General features: G+C 37.4%; 1 protein-coding gene and 1 non-coding gene across 5 annotated transcripts in view; one reads left to right on the forward strand and one right to left on the reverse strand.

Annotated features, from left to right (window-relative positions):
• Positions 1 to 26,634, reverse strand: part of KANSL1 (KAT8 regulatory NSL complex subunit 1) — a 160,916-nt gene that overhangs the window by 66,320 nt on the left and 67,962 nt on the right. The gene's annotated exons all lie outside the window — the stretch shown is intronic.
• On the forward strand, positions 4,478 to 4,579 carry LOC119062721 (U6 spliceosomal RNA). The gene has a single exon (XR_005085024.2). It is a non-coding gene; the product is annotated as a U6 spliceosomal RNA (small nuclear RNA).

Genomic DNA, 26,634 nt, shown 5'->3' on the forward strand with positions numbered 1-26,634 from the left:
CTTTTTAAAAATGTATATTATGGGGTAAAAAGGATGGCTAACTAAGAGTGTAACAAGAAAGATTCTCAACACATAGTGACAGAGGAATAACAAAGTAAAAGTTTACCAGGCAAACACACACACGAATAGTTGAAGCAGAAGAAACAGAACCTGTTAAAGTGCTGAGCAGGAAGAAGCATATCAATTCTAGGGACTAAGAGAAAGCAGTCTCACAAAAGATCCAAGGGGTAGATACAGGTCTTGTCATTCGAGGTCTCAAATCACAGAGTATGTTCAACTGTGTTCTGGGAGCAAATGAATGGTATAATTTTAAATCAGGAGAGTGGCATCATCTCATTAATTATTATAAAAACACATTCAGGAGTCATTAAAAATGTTAATAGAGACCCAAGCCAGGAAATTACTGCGGTATCCAGGTGAGAGAATTTGGTGACCAGTGAGAGGTGAGACCCATTTAACAAATATTTAATCACCTATTATTTACTAGGAATCATATTAAGTGCTGGGGATAAAATACTAACAAACAAGAACTGTGACTCATTAAGCTTAGAATTTGATGGGGAAGGCAAATGTTAACAAACAAATAATCATGCAAAGTGTGAGGTAAGAAATCATAATGATGACATCAGATTTAGATGAAAAAATGATGAAGACTTTTCTGTGGTATAAACATTTAATCTGTGCTTCAAAGAATAAATTAGGACTTGAGACAGGCAAACTTGCCTGGGATGAGAGGTAAGAGATGTGGAGAGGCATAGAAAATACTGGGGACTGCCATGTGTTTTAGGAAGAAATGACATGTATACAAGTTATGTAGCTGGACCTCAGACAGTAAACAAGGAGAAGAATACACTGAAGTTCACACTGGCTATAAAGAGGTAGGGCCAGATCATATAGACTCTGTAATACAGCTGCCCTGATCTTGGCCCATGTTTTCATTTATCTTGAATTCTTTAAATAAAAAATTTCATATACAAACGAAAGGATAATAAACTCTCATATAACCATCAATCAATTTCAACTATCAACTCTTGACCAATTCAATCTTACAAATAATATCTATCTCCCATCCCCATGGATTAATGTCGAAGCTAATTCCTATCATCAGACCATTACATCTGTATATATTTACGCATATAAATCTCTCAAAAGTTCACTTAAAATGTCTACGTACTTTAATAGTTAAAAAAATACTAATTCTTTCATGTCAAATACCCATCAAATTTCTTGATTGTCTCAATTGCTTTGTCCAAATTAAAGTTAAAATAAGATCCCTAGCAACTTGTGGGAAAAAACAAATCTGTCCTTTAGAATTCCTTATGTTGTGGATTTTGCCAAACGAACCCTTGTCACAAAGTCCACACTTCTGAACTCTATAGACAGACACTTCTAAACCACCTTTAGTTTTTTATTTAGTGTTCTGTAGATCAGGTGATAAATTTTTTGTACTTTTGTACATTAAATTTTTACATGTTTAAGACTGATGTGTACTAAAACACACCCAATCTTTAAACAGTTATTTAAGCTACCTCAAACTCTTCAATGACCACATGCCAACTTTTTATTAGACATGGTAACATACATAATATATAACCTACCAAGCACAAGAAAATCTAATAATTCTCCAACAGAGACCCTCAGCAATACTCAGACCAATCTGTCACACCCTATACTAGTCTCTAACCTGAAAATATCCAGAAGCAATTTTGCCCCTAAAACTCATCTTCCTCAACGAAAGTCTCTCCTAGTCAAACTTACCTCACGAGTCATTACTTTGTATTCTTCCAGCTTAGTGTGATCCTCTTCTTTTGTTATTTACATGTTGTATATTTCTGAGTCATGTCACACATGACTGGTCTTTAACCAAATTATCTGTGCCCTCTTATGGGCACAACTTACAATGTATTTTAACTGTAAATCAATTACATCTTAAAGATGTAATTCCCAGGAAATATGAAAAATGTAACACGTATGAGGGGGGGACCAAAAAACCCTGGAATTTATTTATTAAAAATTGTGTATTTAGCCCTGGCTGGTGTAGCTCAGTGGACTGAGCGCAGGCCTACAAACCAAACAACTGCAGTTCGATTCCCAGTCAGGGCACATGATGGACTGAAGGCCAGTTCCCACCAGGGGATGCATGAGAAGCAACCACACATTGATATTTCTCTCCCCCTCTCCTTCCCTTCCCCTCTGAAGATAAATAAATAAAATCTTTTTAAAAAATTGTGTATTTATTCTTACATGTTTAAACTTTAGTCACCTTCAAAGTACTCTCCCTTTGATGAAATACACCTATCAAGACTTTTTTCCACTGATAAAAACAGTTTTTGAACTCCTCAATTTTGATGTGCTTTAGTGCTTCAGCCATTTATTTTACCTCTTCCACACTGGCAAAATGTTTTCCTCTGAGGATTTTTTCCATGGGGCAAACAAACAAAAACAATGTTGCTTGGTGAGATGGGGTGAAGCAAAAGGTCATGCCGTTTTTGGTCAAAAACTGAACACTCAGTGTGGTGTGGGGCAGGTGTGCTGGTAAATCATCCATCATAAAATGGGCAAATGCACTGAAAACCTTCATAAAAGAATTCACTGAAACTGAATGCAGCCCCTTACAAATCCCCAGCTAGTACAGATATAGATGGGTTCCTAGAACACTCACTCACCCAGCAGGGGAAGCCTGTACTATAGTACAAGGGGCCCACCCTCCAGAAGATCATTGTTTTTGGGGGTCCCCCCATGAATTTGGCTGCTCAAGTTACAAACTGTTAAGAAAACATCTAACTGAAGCCTAAAAGACCCAGAAGACCTTAGATATATTAAAAGTGTTTGGATGGAGAAAAGTACAGCATGACAAAAAAGATGAAAGTGGTTTATATAGTTCTTGGCTGTCTATAGGACTGGACATTAGAATCTGAGCATGAAGATATAGAACAAAAACTGGCCTAGTTACTGTGTCTTTTTGAGAGAATAGGGCTCTGTTTCAAGAATAAAGCAAAATGACAAAGTTAATACTTTTGAAAGGCTCTTAGTTACTCAAAGAGCCGCTACTCTAGAATGAATCAACCAATTTTCTGTCTCCTTCTGTGCCTAGAGAGTTCATCTTTTCAGAGTGAATTCCACTTAGAAACCTTTAAAAAAATTCACAGATTAAAATATTCAAATTCTGTATGTAAGAATAATTCCTTCTTTAAAAATCTCAAATAGCTAATTAATCCCAGTCACTCAAAAGCCATAAATTAACCAGTCTAGCCAAGAGAAGCTGATGCACCCACCCCAGCTGTTGCTGGCTGCTGTTAGAGGATTATGTGAGAACAATCTAGAGAACACAACCTAAGATACGCTCAGGTCTCAAGAATGAGTCCCTGTCCTGTCAGAAGAACTTAAGTTCTTTGGTTCTGCAGTTGCACTGTCCCAGACGGTCCCCACTAGTGGCTGTTTCAGCATTTACACATGGCTGGTACTAAGAAGTGTTGTAAGTGAAAGTGCATATCACACTCCAAAGATGTGGAAAGAAAAAAGGAATGTAAACATTTCATTAATAATTTTTAAAATATGGGCTATAATTTGATACGAGACTATTTTGGATATACTGGGTTAAATAAACTCTTAAAATTTATTTTAAAAAAACCCGTAAATTAAAGAGTAGCTATTATTTTTCCATAAAATACATTTTTCATTTTCACCAATAACTTTATTGACTTGGGCATTTTGAGTAGGTTGGCTCTCTCCCACAATAATGTTGACAGTTCTCAATTAATGTCTCCTTTTGATTGCTATCAACTTTAACTAGTCTATCACACCGTGAAAAACTGTCCAGTGAGAAATCACCAGCACAAAACTCTGCAAACCACTTGACACATTCAGTCACAGACCTCTGCATTTCAGTTATTTTTACCTTCCTTGAGGTAATAAAGCATAATGTGCCATTTATTTCAACTTCGATATTAAAAGAGATACCTCAAAATCCACTAATTTGCTAAGTTTTTAAAAAATGTACGCTGATATGACAGCTGTCACAATACAATCTAACAAAATTGTTTCGAATGAAGTTAAAGACAACTAAGCTCTACTAGAGCCACCGTACAGGAAAAAACTAACGAACTTTTTGGCCAACCCAGTACTTGATCCAGCTTACTCACCTGAGCAAGAGACTGACAAGGATCACTTCTTATAAATGAAAGCTTCTCAGAAACATCACAACTTAGACTGGGAGGAAAACAATCCTCTCTTCACCATTCTCCAACTCCCCAGCCCTGGGCTCCTTAAATGAGCGGAAGAATAGAAAAGTACAATGTACAGTACTGACAGGGAGGAGGAAGGGGCAGTGAGGATACCAGCTTATTTTATTCCATGAAATCTTGTTTCTGGCGATCTCCAGCACAATCAAGAGATCTTTGTATTTAATCCAATAGATTAGCTGTATATCAATAGAATTTCTATAAAGAAACATTTAAAAACAAACTTTAAAAATACAGTGCTCACTGAAGCACGTACTAAAACTGGAACAATACAGAGAAGATCAGCATGGCTCCTGTGCAAGGATGACATGCAAATTCATGAAGCATTTGTATTTTTTAAAAAATTAATGAGAACAAAATGTAGCTTGTTGTAAAGAGTATGGTGTTTGGAGTCACTAAACACTGAAATCCAAATTGTGGCCCTGCCACTTAATTACTACTATCACTTAACCAGGTATTGAAAGATCAAGGAACAAAATTTCTTATCAATGCTCAACCTTCAGGAGCAATGGTCCAACTTTAGTGTGTATAAGAAATACCAGAGAGTTGAAATGAGTCCTGGGGATCTGCATGAATAAGAAGCCCCTTAGATAGCTCTTATGCAAGAAGAGCATACTTGCAGAAGTATTATTTAGAGCTACTGAGGTTTAGAAACAAAAAATGTATCTTCAAGAAAATGAAGTCTCATCAAGATCAACTTATTAGTTCATAAAAATAAATGTAAGAACTTCTGGTCCAAGCAAGATGGTGTAGACTCTTTCCTCCTAGTCCATACCAACAGAATACAACTATAAATCCTAGAAATATTGCAAGAGGCAACCAAATAAAAACTCTGAAAGGTAAAAAGAGGAAGGTGAACTGGCTGGGCACCTTAGGATTAGAACAACACAGTGACAGAGCATCTTAAAAAAAAAACAAAAAACCATTCAATAAAAAGTAACACCAGGCCTGGTGTTTCCTGACTTTCAACCTAACAGAAAGCAGCCCAGGTAGGCTCATCAGTCCCCTGGATAGAATAAAACAACAGTACCACCCACAATACCAAGCAAGCCCTGAAGCAACAGCAAAGGAGATGGCTCAAGGAAGGGGTCAACTAACAATTAAGAAATAAGAGACAAAGGATAATATTCTAAAACTCCATTTCTCTCTTTCCTTTTCACCAATACTCATTTTATCTATTCTCTTTCCTCCCATTATCTCTAAAATCCAAGTTATATCTCCTATTTTCCTCCTGGCTCATTCCACTTAGCCACTGCTTTCACTGACATGCCAGGCTATTGACCACAGTCCTTTACTTGGTATGCCCAAGGCAGACATCCTCACTTTCTTAGGTCTTTTCCTCTAATTACTTCAGTGAGGCCTTCCCTTGACTACCCTATCTTAAAAGTGAAAGCCTTCATCCTTCCCTAAACACACACACACACATTCTCTCTCTCTCTCTCTCTCTCATTTTTCTCTCTCCCTTCCTCCCCACCCCTCCCCTTCTGCATTTATGATTAGAAGTTACATGTAAAATATTTTATCTTATTGTCTGCTTCTCCCACTAGAACCCTCTCTTATGAGAACAGCAGGGACTTTTGTTTGTTATTACATTTCTGGTGTCTTTAACAATGCCTAGCACATGGTTAAGTGCTGAAATATTTGAATGGGAGGGAGGACAACAGGAAAAGAAAGTGGGAAGGACAGAAGTAATAACCATGATCCTAACTTTTTCTGGCAATAGATAAAAACCAAAATAACCCTACAGTGAAGCTAACCCCTATCTTATTTTGTGCCAGCTGATCTCATAAACCACTCTGGCCACTCTTGCCCAATGGGCCACACAAAATTATATTCCACAGTCTTAGTCCAAACCTCCACTGACCAGAGAAAATAAAGCTGTATTACAAAGTGAAAACTGCCAGCAAGGTACTTCATCTATATTCACCAAGCACACACAACTTGACTGGATGCTTACTGAGGGTACCATGACACAAAATTCTCACAACATCTCAATTCCCACACTTAAAAAAAATTAATATGAGAGACAGAGAGAAACATGATTTGTTGTTCTACTTTTTAACGCATTCACTGGTTGATTCTTTTAAGTGCCCTGTCCAGGGACCGAAGCCATAACCTTGGCGCATCGGGATGAGCCTCTAACCAATTGAACAATCATGTCCAGGGCTCAATTCCCCCACTTCCAAACCATTTTCTAATAGTTAGAATCTTGAATTTTATGATCTACATTAAAATATTCTATTTCAAAGTTTTCTTGGCAACTTTTGAACATTCCTTTATACAAACTCGAAAGTTGTTTTGTCAGGTTTTTCTTTACCAAATAGTATGTAAATCTGCTTCCCACCTTACCTCACCTCTTAAAAAAAAAACCTTAAGAAATAATTTTTAATGACCTAGTCAGTCCAGAGATCAAACCAGCTTACAGTACAACCTTGCTTTCTTCATGAAGGCACAAAGAAAAAGACAGTTTCACTGTCCTAACAATTGAGCAACACCAGTAAGGAGCGATACAATGTTAAGTACAATGCCTAGCATTACAATAACTGCTCAGTAAAGGGTAGCGACCACTGCCCTTGCTAACTTCTTCTGGCTACCACACCTGGCTGAACTAACTCAGCCACAAGGTATTCCATGCTCTTCCATCTAATGCTAGACGTTTGTTTTGGTAAATATGTACTCCTTAAACACACTTGAGAAACAGGAATCTGAGACCAATCATCTTTTATTCTGAATAGAGTTAAAACATGTCAGTATGGTATATACAGACAGGCCATACTGGAATTTTTAGTAAGCAGGGGCCAGTGATGCTGCTGCAATACAATATGTAAGAAAGTCCCCACAACAAAACATTAATAGAACAGTAAGAAATTCTGTTTTATGTGAGTCATTGATTAGTATAAAATCTTACATTTCTCAAGTCAACTCTGCCTTTTGGTATTCTGTGGCCCCAACATTTTTGCAGGCTTTTTGGCTAAGAAGCCACCAAAGTCTTAAGGTTCTTTCATAATGAGGTGAATGGTAACACAGAAGTTCAGGCTGTGACCCAACATTTGGGGTGAGGGGGAAGAATACAACACAAAATATCAGGGTATGTAATACGCAGAGTATATATGTAGTAAATGAAACTTTTTTGTTGGCATATGCAAGCTAGTGGTTCTTCAGATTCACCTGCAAGTAAAAGGAATCATACAAACTGTCTATCTTACTGTAAATGATGTTTAAAACAAGAATCTAAAGCCACTGTTCAGTTCTCTCATCTACAAAATTAATAAGCTGCACTAAAAAAACTACAAGGCTCTTTAGTTACTCGATGTGATGAACTGCCCTGGCTCGGGTAGTTCAGTTGGTTCAAACACAGTCCAAATAGTCCAAGGTTGTGGGTTGGATCCCATCAGGGCACATACAAGAATCAAACAATGAATGCACAAATAAATGCAACAACTAATCAATGTATGTCTCTCAAATCAATAAATAAAAATATGATGAACCTATAATCATCAGCATGAAGTATATTCTGTATGTACAGCTGTAATTTTTACTGGGGTAGAAAAACTAGATAGATACCTACAGGATCAAATTCACTTCAGAAGCTTCAATAAAATTATTTCCCTTAGTTACTAGACTCATATAGACTAGGATCTTGATGTGCCAAGTCTAAATCTAAATCACCTTCCTAAACATGCCAAAAACTTTTAGAACCAAAACAAACATTAGGGATTTCCTCTAAGCATCTCAATTTATATGTGATCAAAATGGCACCAAAATGAAACCCAAGGAGTAAATCACTTTCTTAGAGTTTAAGTCAATTCACAGTCAGGCTCTTAAAGCAAACATTAGTCAAAGCTCTCAGGAGAGTATGGCATGCAAACATCAGCTAAAAGTTAACATTCAAATTTAAAAAATTACTATGGCTGCTTTAAATAATTGGCACAGGTTAACTGTGACTCAAATGTCTTTAAAATGTAACTATTTTACTGACTCAGATATGACTGGTAGATCAGTACTGCCATGTTTGACATTTTTCTAATATATAAAATTAACCCTAATGCTTTATTCTTAGAAATAAGTACGAAACATATAAATAATGGAAAACATACACGGATCAGACAATGGCAACATCTACAATGAACTAGTAAGGAGTTCCACCATTAAAGGCCCCAACCTATTCCTTAGTTATACAGCCCTTAAGTTTCTCCACTTGCAGAATTGGTCATGAGGATTCCTTCAGCCCTAAAATTCTACCTATCTTTGCTCCTAAGTGTAACATTATAAACAGGAGACTGTACATTTTACTCACAGTTTAAGGCATATTCCTGCAAACAAAGTGCCTATTAATTAATAATGAATTAAAACACCTGGTCAGTCAAAGTATGTAGGCTCTGTCTCTCTAGTTAGCTTTTAGAGCCAAGCAGTGCCTGAACTACAAAATAGGTACTTATGAATTTTTGTTTACTAAGAGCCCTGGACCCAACATTTAAGACTAGACCATCTACTTGAATGAGAAGTGAGAACTGTTAAGTACTGAAACAATCGTACTCTTTCTTAAATATTCTAAAGACGGAAGAAGGCTACATTATTTCCTAACTTGCTGAACTAGGCCTAGAAAAATTTTATCCCAATGTTCTTAAACGGACTACTGTTAAGTTCCTCCCTATGAGTTCTACATTTTGATATAGTTTACTCTTGACTGAAACCCAAGTGAGTGAATAAGTAACTTCCAAAAAATAAGTCTTAATCCACATTATTAGATAATTATTTCGGCATTTAACAGTAATGTTAATTTCTTCACAGGTCATAAATTACATCACAAAGAAAGATTCTGACCAGATAAAAAGTTAAAACAATTTTTATTTAACAGTTTCTCCTTTTGATTTAGACGCCCTCTAAAGAGCTGTCCAGGTAAAGGTCTCTCACTGGAACTCCATGCTGAAGATCTTACAATACTTATTAGCTATTTTTATAAGTAAGGCAAGCAGAATCATTTTAAAAAACAAAAGATTACAACAGACTTTTCATTCACCCCTACTGCAAAAGAGGAAATGTATAAAGCTACAGAGAAGCAACAGTTTTATATCAAACCCTCCCTTTCAACTGCCACCAATTATACAGCTCCTGAAAGCTAAACAGAAATCCTAGGGGAAAAATACACATCCTAGAGATAAAGATAATTTCAAAGGTGTATTACACAATGGTATATATAGCTTTTCAGATAGCTCTATATGATTTCAAACTAAATTAAAGATAAAAACTTCACTGTAACATTATGAAAGAGAAAGTTTATTTGCAGGACACTCCCACTCCCCCCCCAAAAGTGAGTTTAAACACTCCAAGTAGCTTTAGGGAAGTCAACAGGTAACAACCTTTTGGGAAGGGCAGAAATATTAAGACAGTCACAAAACATGTACACACAGTTTTTAATCCCCTCCCCACACCCCCGACTGCTAGGATCATCACAGAGGGTGATAAATGCTTAAGCTGCTCACAGACACCAGACAAATGCCACAGAACCACAACAGTGTGCGCTAACCCCCAGGGCAGTAAACCAAGGTGATGATGGAGCAGAGAGGGAAAGGAGTCTTCAAGATTTAAAAATACGATAGAAAGTTGGGTTCACTTCCCATTTCTGATCAGTTTTAGAACTCACATTACTAATTACAGAATCACAAAAGAAAAGAAAGAACCCCAGGAACAAAGATTCTTAAAGATAAGGTAATTACCTGCCAAGACTTACAGCAGAGTGAAAGCTAGACCCCACTTCCAACCAAGAAGACTTTCTACTACACAAAAATTAAATATTTAGTAATTAAGATTGTTAGAAATAGCCAGGTTACAAATATTTATCAAAGGAAACACTGATAAAGTTGAACAACCTATTGAACTATTAGGGTCTTTTCTCATAAGATGCAAAACATAATTTTCATTAACAGCCCGCCAACGAATTCTCTAATAGAACTCAAATTTTTTTCTAGCAGCAAGTAAAAGTTCTATCAATTTTTCTCTTTCACAGCTAGGTACTAGGGAATTATTTTATACCTCAAAAATAGACCTATAGCGCCTAAGAGTGCTTGAAAATATTTTTTTAGTGGTAAAATAATCTTAGTGACCAACAGTAATGCTGTAATAATGTTTCCAATTTTTAAAGTATAAACTGGTGCATCCAACTTTGAAAAACAATTGTGTTATCGTGGTTTTAAAAGGTGGCTGCAAGCCCTGACCGGAGTGGCTCAGTTGGTTGGGCACTATCTTACCAGGCGAGGGGTCATGGCTTTGGTCCCCAGTCTGGGAGCATGTGAGGAACAAACACTGATGTTTCTTTTCTTTCTCTCTCTCTCTCCACCCCCCGCTCTAAAAAATAAATAAAATATTTTCAAAAATAATATAAAAAAGCATGGCTTCAAATTCTCTGACACTCCTCCCATGGAGAGGTGGTATTCTCTGTCTCTTCCCCTTGAATCTGAGAGGGCTTGTGACCATTTGAGTCAATAGAATATGGTGGGAGTGAGACTACATAACGTCCCTGATCAGTTTATGTGAATGGGCAGTTTCCATCTTTTTGGGGGGGGGGGGCTATATACAAAGTCTGACAGCCCTAAGGCTGCCATGCTGAAGAGGCCCAGTAAGTATTGGTGCATTTTGCCAAGGGTATCCAATACAGCTGAGCAAAGTCCTCTATGAATCCCCAACAACGTGCCACACATGTAAGGGAGAAAGTCATCTTGGAAGAAACCCTCTATTGTTTTCCCACAAGCCTCTGTATCTCCCCAAGCTGAGTCTCTAGTCATCCTGAAACAGAGATAAGCCATTCCAACTATATTCTGAATTCTAACCTACAGAATCTATGAGAAAAATAAATCTTGTCTTATGCCACTCAGCAGTTTAAGGTGGCTTGTTAAATGACAATATATAATAGAAATAGTCATTATATCAATAAAGTTGAAATTTGCATACTTGACCACCCAGCAATTCTAATCATGGCTATAGACCCAAAAACCCCACCAGCACACAAGTAATACAAGGCATGTTCAAGAATGTTCAGAGACATGCCTGGTGTGGCTCAGTTGGACATTGTTTTGTATACCAAAGGGTCATGGGCTCAATTCCTGGTCAGGGCACGTACCTAAGGTTATGGGTCTCATCTCTAGTCAGGAAACAAAAGGCAACCAATCAATGTTTTTGCTCTTTCTTCCCACCCAACCTGCCTGCCCCCCCACACCTTGTTTTGTTTCCCACAGCACTTAACATGTATTTGTTCATTGCCTCTGCTCCTCGATAAGTTCCAAGAGAGTAGGAATTCTTATTTGTGTTATTAATGCATTCCCACAAACTCAAGTTTTTTCATATGCAGGAAGCATTCAATAAATGTACATTGAATGAATATTGGTGATGGTGGAGGGGAGTTTTCCAACCATGATGGTTCATCAACAGCAACCATCTGCATGCCTAGGAAGTCAGCCAAATATCTTTCCTGAGGGTTATTAGTTTACAGATTCAATCTAATTCCAATTAAAATCCCAGTGGGATTTTTTAAGGGAATTTGACAAAAACAAATAGATTTGACTACATCAATTTAAAACTTCTATAATTCAAGAAATACACAAATTAGAAGGCAAATAAAAAGCTAGGTCCCTAGCTGATGTGGCCTCAGTAGATGGGAGTTTTGGCCTTTGAACCGACAAGTTGCTGGTTCGATTCCCAGTCAGGGCACATGCCTGGGTTGCAGGCCAGGTTCCCAGTAGGGACAGCGCAAGGGGTGACCAATCAACAATGTATCTCTCCAACACCGATGTTTCTCTGCTTCTTTCTCCCTCCTTCCCCTTCTAAAAATAATTTAAAAAATTTTAAAGCTAGATAAAAACAATTTGCATCTACAAATCAATTAAAAAAGATACAAATGATTGTATTTATTTATATAAATAATATAAAAGGCCAATAAATACAAAGCAAGGGTTAAGATGAACTACATTAATAAGTCAAAGCAATAAAAAAATTATAGGATGACTTTTTGCCTATCAAACTGAAGGGGTCTCAAAATTTTATCTAGTATCTGCTAGGTTTCAGGGAAAAATTGCTGACCAAACAGTAGTTCCATTCTGGAGAACAACATTAACAGGATTTATCCCAAAAAACCTTAAAACTGTCTTTATCCCATGACCCCCCCTAAATCCATATCTAGAAATTTAACCTGAGATAATAATCTGTGATAGGAAGCAAGTTTTAATCACAACAGTGCTTTTTAAACTCCTACAGAAGAAATCACAAACTCAGGCTGCATTCCTAAAGTTGTTAATTGAATTTTCTTTGAACTCCAGAAAGGCATCAACACTTTTGCAATTTGTTGCCAGCACTTTAAAATCTATTATATACAAAGACAAGACCTGCCAATGCTGGGTAAGTCTCTCAATAACTGTTAGCAGCTGATCCCTTCAGATGTGTGGTGCATGACCTGCAGTTCAAAATCATCCCCATCCTGAAAGAGCTTGCTTCATTTATATCATCTACCTGATATCCTGCAGGACTTTCTAAATACTTATTTTTTGGTCCTCACCCCACTGCCCCCAGTTTCAGATTCAGTATGTCTGAGGTAGCATTTTAGAATTTACATTTCTAACAAGTTTTTAGGAGATGCTAACAATGCTGGTCCAGAGGACCATACTGAGAACCTTAGACCAGCAACTGTCAATTGGTGTGACCCTAAAATTTTTAAAACATAACAATACTTGACTATTTAGTCAGGGGCACTGACCTCTTTTCCTTCACACTGTCAGATAAAAAAGGGACAACAACCAACACAGCAATGCCCATCTGATGTGAATCAAAATTATGCCTATTTCTTTGCAGATAGGCCAAAAATATATTTCTTGGTGTGCTGCAGAATTTTAGTACCTAGTTTAGTGCCACAAGGTGGAAAAGATAAAAAATTGCTGCCCTGGATTGATGAAATTTCCTTACACTTATGGGGTACTTGATCAGTTTTGGGAATTTCATTAATAAGGTGGAGGAAAGGGGGTTGAAAAAGAGGAACGATAAACAACCAATAGTCACTGAAGATGTCATAGTGCTGCCTCCACTAATTGTATCAAAGGTGGGAAAAACCACTGCCCTACATTAAATGCAGTAATTACACCCAGATTAAATTTAGTCCTATTTTTTATTCCACATTTTTCCTCGTGGTTTTATCTACTCTCTAATTACCTCTTCTACACGTCATGTATATAAAATAATAGGGGTTACAAATAAAGACTGTTGTAAGATACCTTATACCTCCAGTATTTTGTGGCCAACAAATGTGCACTGCCAGTCCTATTATTTTTCTACTGATATTTGATTTCTTTCTCCAGCTAGAAAGTATATACAGAAATTAATATTTATTAATGCTACCTTTGTTCTGGACACTGCTACAACAGTTTACTTGAGTTCCATCATTTAATCATAATAACCAATGAGGTAATGCCTACTACCCCAATATTGCAGGATGGAGAAATCAGAAGCACCAATTAGGTCATTTGCCCAGAGAAAAAAAGGTCTGTATTTTAACCCAGGCAATCTGGCTCTAGGGTCTTCCATTTTAACTTCTATATTATCCTACCTTTATCACCTACAATTTCACATAATCCCAATTCCAACTTTCATCCAAGCCAGCTCTTTCTTTGAACTCGCTGACTGTTAATATTCTCACCTTCTTACTCAGGCTCTCTGGCTCAAAATCATAAAGTTCCTGCAATAATTCTAAGTCCTACCGCAGTTTACATCTGTTTGTTGTTGTTTTTAATTTCCACTGACCTAAAATCCCTTTAGTCATCCTTCCCTTGGTCTCTAAAATAACTGTCTTCCTCCATCAGTAGGTGATGGATAAAGCAACTATGGGACATTTACACAATGGAATACTACTCAGCTGTTAAAAAAAGAAAGAAAAAAAAAGAAGAAAATTTTACCCTTTGCGACAGTATGGAGGGGCCAGGAGAATATTATGCTAAGTGAAGTAAGCTAGTCAGAGAAAGACAAATACCCTATGATCTTACTCACATGTAGAATCTAATGAACAAACTGAACTAACAGGCGAAACAGAAACAAACTCTTAGATGGAGAGCAGATGACAGCTAGAGGGGGTTCTTAGGGGGTAGAGGGGTTGAGAAAAAAGAAAAAAGGACTCATGGACACAGGTAACAGTGTGCTGATTGCTGGGGGAGGGGGTTCAAGAGGACTAAATGGTAATGGGAAAATACAATAAAGATTTAAATTAAAAATAAAATAATGGTCTTTCCGCTGGTAGTCTTTCTCCAGCTAAGACTGCTGTGTTCCTTCCTCACTGCCTGTAGGTCAAAGGCGAGCTTAGTTACAGGAGTATTCAATTCTAGGTCTTTACCTACCTTTTTGACCACTTCTCTCACTGTTTCTACATATAGAGAACTCTGTTTAAAATACACCAACACACATGCAGAACTTTCCTTATTTCTGGTGGAGGAGAGGAAGGGATAGAAGGGAAAAACCAAAGAGAAACAATGTTCATCCTAAAAAAAAGTATCATTTCTAAATGTAAGGCTACAAACTCTAAAACCACAACATTCGAACATCAAATGTCTCATGGAACCATTAACTTTAAAAAGAATCTTAAAGTATAGCTTCAACTTAAACAATGTTATGTGCCAATTACATTTCAATAAAGCCAGAGGACGGGGAGAGGAATACTTAACAACATCAGAATACTAAAGCAAGTTTCACTCTTAGGGTTGGTTGGGGTGAGCTACAGCTGTCCCAACCGAAGTTTTAGATAATCTCTACAAACCTCCTGTTAGAAATTAAAAAACTCAAAAGTGTTTAGTAGAATTTTTTAGCCTGAATGAAAGCAGCACAATTTTCTAAAGTATATTTAGATAAGCCACTCAGTTCCACAGAATGGAATAGTCTACCACTGTGATTTTGAGGAACTGCATCTGACTAGTCAGATACCAATGGTTAATTTTAAAGGTCATTTAACAGGTGTATATCTTGCACAGATAAAATCCGAAAGAAGGAATAAAGAGCAGAGGTGACACTAAACAACTAGATTTGAATCTTTGCTCTGATGCTTACCTGAGACCCTGGGCAAAAAAAAAAAACCCACCTCTCTCAGCCTCAGTGTCTTCTTCTACAAGAAACTACCCAACCTCAAAGAGCTGTTATGGTGACTTAATGAGACAGTGTGTTTATAATGACCCTAGCACAAGAATACAGGCAACTAACCATAATAACATTAACACCCTCCTCTTTCTTTTCTTTTTAGACAGAGGGAGAAAGAGGAGAGAAACATCAATGTGTGGTTGTCTCTCGTGCACCCCCTAGTGGAGACTGGCCCTCGACCCAGGCCTGTTCCTGGAGTGGGAATCAAACCATCAACCTTTTAGTTCTCTGGCTGGCACTCAGCCCACTGAGCCACACCAGCCAGGGCAGAAATTTCTTAATCCATTCTAACATTGGGATATTAAGAGACATTACATATAATGAAGAAAAGACATTTTCTAGGTATAAAATGACTATTAAAATGACCCTTTGGTTCACAGACCAGTGCTCAACCCACTAAGCCACACCAGACAGGGCCCACCCTCCCCTTTCTTATCCTATCACCTAATGTGTAAGTGTAAACTGGGTAATGGGATTACCAGTAATGTATGGTTTTGCTTTCTGTGTTTTAAGCCAAAATGATCTACTGTTTCATTAAGAACTTTTCTTGCCTCCACAACATGCAGACACATAATTAACTCTCTTATCTCTCATCAGAAAAAGCAACCTTCAGTTACAGACAAGCTATATATCCTCAATATTGCAACTGTTTTCTCTCTCAACACAGTGTACCCAAAGCTGAAAATCAGCTATCTAAAAGAAACACATTTTATATTAAAAGAAAAACCTTGAATTCTTGGAGCAGTGCTATTTCTCAATTGTAGAAGGAAGCACAGACATTCCACTATAATAGCGTAACACTGTGTGACTTTGTATGAGATAGACAAAATAAAAACAAATTATTAGTCTCTGCCCTTAAGATATAGCTTTCAAAACAGATGACATTTAATGAGCCCTTAATTCCACCTCCACAGAAAAGAATAAAGACAGAAAGTTTAGAACCTCCTAGCTATAATCCCTTGAAGGAATCATAAAGACCAAGACCAGTAGAGACCTAGGAATGTGTAATGACCCTGCAAAGCAAAAAGAAGCTGATAACCAACTGAAGAACAAAAAAAAGATCAGTGAAATATTTTTATGACAGTTGTCACATATGGTTCTGCTATTTCTTATACATGTTATTTACTGTTAAAACCCATTTAACTGAGCTGCAATATACTGGCCATGTCCAGAACAAAAAATTATGGCAAGAATGCTATGAAGAGAAACAATACTTACTGTGCTTAAGGAAAGAATTTAGAGACAACTGAGCAACTGAACAGAATGGAAAGAGGCCTATTGAGAGCATCTCATTTGCATGAAAATGTTAGAAAACAAGTCTAAATTTGGGGGTTTGGGGGGAGGAAAAATTTGATATGCTAATACAAAAGAAAGAAAAACACAGGCCCTGCCCTGATCGGTGTGGCTCAAGTTGGTTAAGCATCATCCCTGAAAGCGAAAGGTTGCTGGTTCAATTCCTAGTCAAGGCACATCACAGGGTTGCAGTTTCAGTCCCCAGTGGGAATGCATACAAGAGGCAACCCAGTCCATGTTTCTCTCCCTCTCTTTCTCCCTCCCTTACCCTCTCTGTCTAAAAATAAAATCTAAAAAAATAAAATAAAATCTTCTGACAGAATCAAAGACCACGGAACCCAAAACCAAATCTGAGAAAACATAACATACACTGGCAATATTGGTTTTTAAAAATTAATTAACTATTTAGAGTAGTTTTAGTTATACAGAAAAACTGAGCAGAAAGTACACAGTTCCTACACAACCCTCCCCTACCAGTTTCCACTAGAATTAACATTTGTTATAATTGATGAGCCAATCGCTTTGGATTTTGACAAATGTATTAACAACATGTATCTACCATCACCACTATTACATTTTCAATATGCAATACCAAACTCAAAGTGAGTGATGTTCCAGCATCTTTTAATATAAACTGAACTACCTCTCCCCTGTTCTTTATCTACTTTCCCCACATTCTCCCACCTCAGTAAAAAACCTCTCTTCTATTGTCTGTGACTGAAAAATTCACAACTTACACATCTAGCCCATCAGCAAATTCTACCCACTTTGCTTTCAAAATACATCCAGAACCACACATTACTTCTCACAAACTCTACCACCACCAGCCTGACCCAACCTACGATCCTGCCTCACTAGGATATTTCAACACCCCCCAGTTTATCTTGTTTTCCTGCTTCTGTCCATAGCAGTGTTTCATTCAAACTAGGTCAGATCATGTCACTCCTTTGCTCAAAGGTGATACAAACTTTTCACCTCAGAATAAAACCTACAATCCTTATAAATAATCTACTAGCTTCCATATGACCTATCATTTCCACCTACTCCAGCCTTCCTCTACCCCTCTGACTTTACCTCCCACAGTTATTTCCCTGCCCCTGTTGAAGTTACACTGGCCTCTTCTCTGTTTCTGTCTGTGCGGTTTTTGCACTTACTGTCACCATCCCCTCCCCTGTACAGACCAAAATGTCTTCCCCACAGATCACTGCACCTGACTACCTTTTAAATCTTGCATCCCCTCATCTCTGCATTCCTTATTCCTCATCTACTTAATTTTTTTCTCCACAGCATGCACCACAATTTAACATAATATATACTCCACTTATTTACTGTCCCAATCTCCAACTAGAAAATAAAGGCAAGAATCTTGATTGATTCTGTTCTCTGCAGCAACTACAACGTACCTGACTTTCAACAATAAGTAATGAGTGCTGAAGGTGATCTAACTGAACATTGGTAGGGAATTAAAACCAGAATATAGCTGCAAGCACCTACAGTCTAAACAAAGCTCCAATTCTCAACAATTCAGTGACTCATTCTGGAAACACAACAGTTCCTTTATGCTCTTAAAGACCTCAAGTTCCTCTATTAGAGAAATGTCCTTGTCTGGGAGGTTCGGCTTCTGCCCTCATGGGACTTCCCCTCTATTTTCTAGTCCCATACCATAGCCACTAAGCATACCAAACAGGAAGAGTTTCATGGATAGGAAACATAAACATATTTAGGATGCTATAATAAAAAGATGAATTTAGCTGTAAATGCTTAAGGATAAAACAAGTATTCTTGTAAAATATTTAACATTTTTTAAAATGGGGGATTGTCTATCAACTACAAGAATGATTAGAAACAGTGAATTAATCCATCTTGTATCAGCTTTAATGTGAATAAAAGTAAATATTTAGAATATCCAGAGTTCCAAATCCCAAATACATCTGCCTACATATATTCCCAAAGGGGTGGGGGAGGGTAAGAGTGGAAAAAGCAGAGCCAAACAATACCATACAGATCTGGTTACTCTCTCTATTCTCTTCAAGATAGCTACATTCAGTGGAAACTTCTTATAAAATGAGCAGAATAAGGAAACCCTGCTCATTAATAAAATCAACTCTTATATAAGCGTGCCCTGACTAGGAACAGATGAGTTAAAGAACAATGTAATTGAACCGACAATTTCAATCTGTCAGACCAATTTGTGTGGTTGTGTTCAGTAATATCAGGTTTTACCATCACTAATGTCCATTTATTTTCAGTTCCCAGGCTTTAAAATCTAAAAGGACAGAAAGAGATAAGTATGCTACATGACGGTATTAGTAACAGTAAAAATAGCTGCCACTTTTGGAAATCTGAAGGGCCTGAAACTTGACATATATAGTTTTCTAATCTTAATGACAACCTAATAAAATAAGTATTATATTCCAAGGCTATTCAAACTGATCAATTTTGGCAAAGTCACACAGCTGATCAATGCCAGTAGGAATTCAAACTCAGGTCCGACTCAAAGTCTGCATTCTACGATATCCCTCAGTAAAGCTGTTTTTAAAAAAGAAATCTGCATTCTTTCCACTAGACCACATTGCTTTTCTTTTTCTTCTTCTTCCAACTCACTGAGGGCAAAGGGGAAAGATTGATTGATTGGTTGTTCTACCTATTTATGCATTCATTGTTTTTTTTTAAATTTTATTTATTTATCTTTAGAGAAGAAGGGAAGGAGAGAAGGAGAGAAACATCAATGTGTGGTTGCCACCTGTGAGTCCCCTGCTGGGAACTGGCCTGCAACCCAGGCATGTGCCCTGACTGGGAATCGAACCGCGATCCTAGCCCGCGCTCAATCCACTGAGCTATGCCAGACAGGGCCATTGTTTTTCTTGTATGTGCCCTGACCAGGGATCAAACCCTCGATGAACAATGGCCTATCTAACAATGCTCTAAACAACTGAGCTACCCAGCCAGGGCTAGACCACACTGCTTTTCTTAATCAAAACTAAAATTCTTACAATTGATACGCTGGGTTCTGGACATTAAGGAATCCATTCAACATTAAGAAAAATTTAGCTAAATATATTAAAGAAAAAGGAGTTTAAAACCTGAAAATAGGTACTAAGAACTGTAATAACTTCTTCGACTTCAAATTACATGTTTTAGGCCTCAGTTTTCCACAGTTCTTTTTCTCCAAGACATTTGAGTACCCTAAAAACAAACTACATAAATAGCCTGGATACTTATCTCCTTTGGCAACTGGTAAAAAGTAATGTGAAAATGTTTCTGGCTATTTTTCTCAACAAAAATTGCCCACCAATATGGAATCTTTGCTTCAAAAATTGGTTATGGTCATCACTCAAAATCTAAGCAATATATCCAACTGGATTATCATGCTAATAAAGGAGAAGAGAGGAAAGCCCCAGGATATATAACTTATAACTGGCTCTCAGACTCACAGACTGGGTCTAATCACAAGTTTGCTGACATACAACAACCATATTTAACAAAACATCTTTTACAGAACACCAGCACTTTCCCCATAAGAGAGTTCAAAGGGTCATTCTCATTCCTCAGTCACACGAAGGATAAAAAGGCCAATCATGACCAGAGTAATCAGATTTTCTAAAAAGGTAATCTATTCTGTGTTTTCAGAATCTTTCTTTGTATGAATCAAATTAAGAGGAAAAAAGAAAATACAAAATGAGCTGTAAAATCTATACTCATCATCGTCAAAACAGCATGAAATAAGAAAAGACAATGTTTGTGACTGAACACAGCACCTCTCTCTGTAAATTCTCCATATAAGGCATTTCCCAAGCCAGTTATTAGCTGAAATAACCACTAAGTCTTAAGAGCTAACTTCATAGAACTCTTATTTTTGTGTGTGTATAAAAATGTTATTTTCTGATGTTTATTTTTCTACAGCTGATGGTCAAGAACTTCTTTAAAAAGTGACAGAGACCTACCAGGATGAAGAATCAAACCAAGCTGAGAGGAGATCAACAGAAAACCTCTCCAAGTAAAAGGACTAGTAAGTGTACAGACAGGAATGCCCTTGATTTGCAAAGACGACCAGTGTGGTTGGAGCACTGAGCCAAGGGGAAACTATAGTAAGATGATACAAAGGCAGACAGAACCTGGTTCCTTGTAGGACCTTGTAGCCCACAATTAGGAGTTTGACTTTTTAGTTTAAGCACAACACATAAAGCCTTTGGAGAAATTAGAATAGGGACACAATGTGCTATCACTTACATTTTAATAATCACTCTGGCTGTGTGAACACACTACAGGTGTTCAACAACAAAATCAGGGAAACAATCAGGAGACTGGCAATAGTATTTTGCTGCTGAGGTTGACCAAGCAAAACAACAGTAACAGCTTGGACTAGGTAATAGCATTTGAAACGGTGAGTGGGTATTTATTTATTTTCAGACTGTAATTTGAAGGTGGAGCCAAACATTTGCCAATGGAATGGAATGGGGAGATGAAAGAAAAATCCACAAGAATATATCAGACCATTACGTAAGCAGGGGCCACCTTTGCCTTATTCAGGTCCTTGTATACAGAACACTGCACCATGTGCTAGCTGAATAAATTAATGAATGGACCCTTATGTGTCTCAAAAAATTTTTAGTTTCAGCATTTACTTCTGCAGTCATATACTGGTCATTTGTCAAGCAAGAAAATTAAGCATCTTAGGGAAACAAAGGAGAATTAAAAGATTCTTAGATAAGAGAAACCAGAGACCCATATTTCACTGAACTTGCAAACTCACTCCCAAGTGCCACCTATATGGAAATGAAGTATATATGTTAAAAATTGGCTCATTTAGGGAAATAAATCATAGTAGCTGAGCAGCAGTTGGTTTTGTGTGTGTGTGTTGTAAGACTGGATTACTTAAATTGACAGACGTGCTTTGCAGAGTAGAGCTAGAGTTCCTTGGAATCCTGTGATATCAGGAATCTGATAAATTAGTCATAAATCCAATTACTGAATGTTTTTAATAACAAGAGAAACTAAGTTAGCAAGCAAAGTCTGTCAAAGGGAAGACTGGAAATTATTTTTAAAGTAACTCAAAGCCATAGGACTAAATTTCTATGCTTTTAAATAAAAATGCAGATTTGACATTCTTGACTTTGTAGGAGCTACAGATAATTGGGGGTGATGGGGCTTCCCCCAAGAAATTTATTGGAGTCTCTAAAAACAGAACTTAGGGCAGTACTCCTCAAAGCTAGCTGGTCATACATCAGAATTATCTGGGAAGGTTTTAAAAACATGAATGTTGGAGACCCACCCCAGATCAATTAAAACAAAATTTAATTGGGGGTATGGCCTGGAATTTTTCTTTAAATGCTTCCCAGGTGATTCCATTTAGTGGCCCAGGTTGCAGGTTACCAACCTCCAGCAATAAAGATTAAAGTACAGAATTTAAGGAAAAAAAACTTTAAAGAAACTTGCCGGGTGGTTCAGTCAGTTGAAGCATTGTCCTGTACACCGAAAAGGTTGCAAGTTACATTCCGGGTCAGGGCACGTTTGGAAGGCAACCAATTGATGTTTCTGTCTGTCTCTTGCTCTGTCCCTCTCTCGTGCACGCACGCACTCGCGCTCTCTCTCTCTCTCTCTCACACACACACCAATAAAAATACCCTTGTACTCAAGTGAGGATTTAAAAAAAAGAAACTCCACATTTTCTGAGTCAACAAGGTGAAACCTTGTTAACATGTGGCTTGATAGTGGGCATTTTAGAAAAGAGATAAAAGGACTTGGCTTGAAATGGTAAAAGGCACTTTTCATGCATACTCAAATAGCTTAGGTGTGGACAGAACAGATTCAAAAAAACAAAAGCTCTGGTTAACCCCGCCCACATTCTTATCAGGACTTGCATTTTTTAAATTGTAACATTATTGCAGCAAGAAAACTGTAGTTAATTCAAGATGTCTTCTTCCCGTAATGCCACCTTAAATCAGTAACAGCAGTTACTGTTGTATAGCTGAATGTCTCTAGCCAAAAAAATCTTTCCTAGAAAACAGAATGTAAAACCTCAGTTTGTCCCTTCCTTACCACTCATTAACAGCTAACTCTGTAGTCCATAGAATTCACCGTAGCTTTACAGGAGGTACAGTAAAATTCCCAGTCCTCAGCTGCAAAATAAACTCATTTCTTGAAGAAATTCTACACAGAGCACAAAAGTAAAGCAAAACTTTAGCAAACTCACACACCTTCCCATCTTGAACGCATGAAGACTGCCACAGTATCTTAATTATACTCTAAAACCCTTGGTCCCAATTTTGAATCATGAGTTGATCTTTCCCTCATTATAGATGCTCAGACTACCACCAGTTTTATTTTAAATGTCAGAAAAATGACAAAATTCCCACCTATGATAAAAATGGTAAAAAGAGATAGAGGTAAAAAACAAGGGAAATTCAGTCTGTTTTCACGACCCTTCTGTAATGAATTAACTCATATTGACAAGTGGATAGAAATACAAATAAAATATGGGAAGCATTTTAACACAGTATTAGGCTAAAAGAATCTGTACAATTTCCCATATACATCAGTTTCTGGAAATCTAGAATCAGAACATAGTATCATTTCAGATTTATCTTTAAAGTTCAGCTAACCGATTAAGTATTTTCCTCAATAATTTAATCAGGGTTATCTTGTTTTAATTGAAGCAAAGTGGTAAGGAAGCTGAACACCTTCAAAATTAACTAGTAGTCACCCCATGCATTAAGCCTGACTGCCTAACAGATACCTGCCAAAATGATTACAATAGCAATCCATCATCATCTTCATCATATGAATCATTACAATGCAAACAGCATTCTGCTGAGCACTATACAATAATCAAAAGATGGGGTCCATATCCTCAAGAAGCTGATAAACTTGACTGAGGAGATAAAGCTGATATGCAAGATAGTAAGAAACACACAAAATGAGGCCTTAAATCAGGCAGTAAAAGCTAAGCTTTGAGTAGCAGTTCCTAGACCAGAGTCTCAAAGATAGCAACAACATCAACAAAAAAATGTGCCAGGTAAGCCAAACAATTAAGAAGTAAAACTGTATGTGGTAGTCCTAAAACCTTGAGAAGCCAAGGTTGAAAGCCACTTATCTAGTCAAGAGAAAAAATGTAGTTTCTGTCTGTGAGTGCAGACCAGGGCAATCTTAACGGTGCCATTTACTAGCACCATGAACTCCCCAAACATACCTAATCCTTTAAAAGTGGGTTATCTACCAATCACCACCAGAATCAAACAATATAATACATATAAAGCACTTTGCACAATGCCTGGTACACAGTCTCAAATACTGGCTGTTACTAACATTACTGTTAGACAGCAGTAACACTCTATCGCTGGCAGAATTATCTGATTATCAAGTCCAGTTCTCAACATGTGGCTCCCAGACCAGCAGCTCCAACAAAACCTGGGAACATTTTAGAAACCCACATTCTAAGGCTCCACCCAGAACACACCAAATCATAAACGAAATTTTGGGCCCACTAATGTGTTGCAACAGCTCTCAAGGTGATTCTGATTAACACTAAAGTTGGTCAACCACTGCTTTAGTAAAAGCTCCTAATTTTACACATTAAGATACAGAAATCTAGAAAGATTTAGTGACTTGCCCAAAATAACAACAATGAAGACCATTTGTTTAGGGTCCATTACTATGCTGATCACTTTACATTTATTGTCTCAGGTCCTCAACAACTCAGCCAGGCTCCCATTAGAGAGAAGAAAAACTGAGGTTCAGAGGAATCACGTAATTTGTCAAAGGTTGTTCAATGATTAAGTGGTGAAGCCAACATTTAAACCCAAGTATGTGATTCCCCAAATCCTTTCTTGAACTTTGACTGGTGTGAGGGGGCAGTACTGAAGCACTCTAAGACTTCATCATTCAAGGACATTAGTCTTCTCACTCTAACACATGACTTTTAGTTGCAATAATTTTACTATGAAACACACCAGAGATGACCACTATTTTAAGCAACTCTCAGAAAAGAAGTAATCATTTGTTCTTCACGCCAAATAGTAAGAGAACAACAAAGACATGCTAAAAAACAAATTATGAGACAGGAAGAAGCAGAAGTCAGGGCATGGAGAAATGCATATGGCATAGATAATTTTGCAGCATAAGAAAAGCTTAAGTATAAAAAAAAGATTTGCTATTCAATCTTCCTGTTCTCCCTATTCCCAAGAGCCTAATACTTTCATACAGTGAGCTATCAGCTCACTAAAGTGGGTAGATTTATAAAAGCCCCCAATAGCAAGCTGTTTTTATTCTAATATAATTTTAGAAAATTTTTTATTTCAAGTAAACATATGAAGTAACTCTCTTCTTCATCTTTCAATCCCAAATTTATTTAACCAAGATGAATAAGTACTCCTTCTTCTGCACACTCCAGTACCAGTGGTAAAAAGGAACCAGAAAAAAACAGAGGAAGAAATTTTTTAATTTAATTTCTACCTTCTCTATTATCTTCATTCATACAATACATACAGTATAGCAACCCTGGGTTAGGCCATGGGCTAGAGTAAGTACTACATTACAGCTTATACTATAGTGGGTAAGAAGCAACAAACAGTAAAACTAATATATAACTAACATATATTAATAGAAAAGGTGGTAAAAAAGGGCAGCAGTGACATATTTTAAGCAACGTCACGAAGAACACGAAGAAGACATTAAGAGCTGAGGAAAAGACATTAGAGGAAACGGTATGTCCCACAGCTCTAACCCAAGAAAAAATTTTGAATAGTTTAAGGAAAGGAGGCCAGAGCATCACAAGGCAAAAAACAGTAATGGAAGAGGCTGAACAAACAAAACAAACAGAAAACATGAATAGTGGTATATGAGGTCTGTCCAGAATGTCCCCAGCCATGTAATATGAAAAAGAGACATTTACTGAAGATACACAAGATACAAGAAACACTGTACATAGGTCCATGACGCCTCAGTCCCCTTCAAAGTTGGCACCTTGGGACCTCACACAGTTCTCCCAATCGTCAGCAGCTACCCCATTGTATTTTCCTGAATCTCACTGATGGTCTGAAATCTCCCTTTCAAAGGTGATTTTAATTTGGGGGAAAGCCAGAAGTTACAGGACACGTAATATGGGCTGTAGGGGGCTGAGTCACCTGGGTGATCTGATGTTTCGCAAAAAAAAAAAAAAAAAAAAACAACTGCATGAGACAGACATGATGCACGGGCAGGCAAGTTGTTGTGATAAAGCTGCCAATCATCAGCTGCCCATTGCTGCAGCCTTCTGAATCATCTGAATAGTTTCCGTGAGGGAATGTCCAAGCTTAATGTACAATTTGATGCCGATTCATTGCTCTACTTGCTCATTTTGAATGTGATGCCACACAGTACACATGGGTCCCTCAAGGGCATCTACTGTCCCCACTGACTAGTACAGTGAAGTTGTCACTGTTTACACATGCCCATTCCAGTCCACTCTCCTGGCTGCCAAGTTACATCAATGTTGAGCAAACCATTCTTGTTATATTAACAGCAGTTGGAATTTTTCCAGACAGACTTTGTATCAGGCCTTAAAGGCAAGAAGTTTAGGTTTTATTCTAAAAGCAACAGGAAACTCATGAAAGGTTTTTTGTTGTTTTTTTTTTTAAGCAAAGAAGTAACATTAAGTTAAAAATGACCACTTTGACTTAGGGAGAAAAAGTAAATACAAGGAAACCAGATAGGAGATTATTGCAGTGGTTCAAAAAGAGATAATGATGATGGCTGTGGATACGAAGTCAAGAGATCAGGATATATTTTAGAGACAGAACCAGAAAGTCTTGTAGAAAATAAGAAGCAGGAATGATCAAACAGGAATCAAGGTCCTTACGGAAAGAGGGTGGAGCTCTTATGAATGGTATTAGTGCCTTTATGAGACCTCAGGGGGCTTGCTTCCTCTTTCCTATAATGAAGAACATGAAGTATATAACCAGGATAG

This window comes from Artibeus jamaicensis, unplaced genomic scaffold (assembly GCF_021234435.1).
Source record: "Artibeus jamaicensis isolate MK-2021 breed Jamaican fruit bat unplaced genomic scaffold, CSHL_Jam_final contig_1998, whole genome shotgun sequence".
NCBI classification, from domain to species: domain Eukaryota; kingdom Metazoa; phylum Chordata; class Mammalia; order Chiroptera; family Phyllostomidae; genus Artibeus; species Artibeus jamaicensis.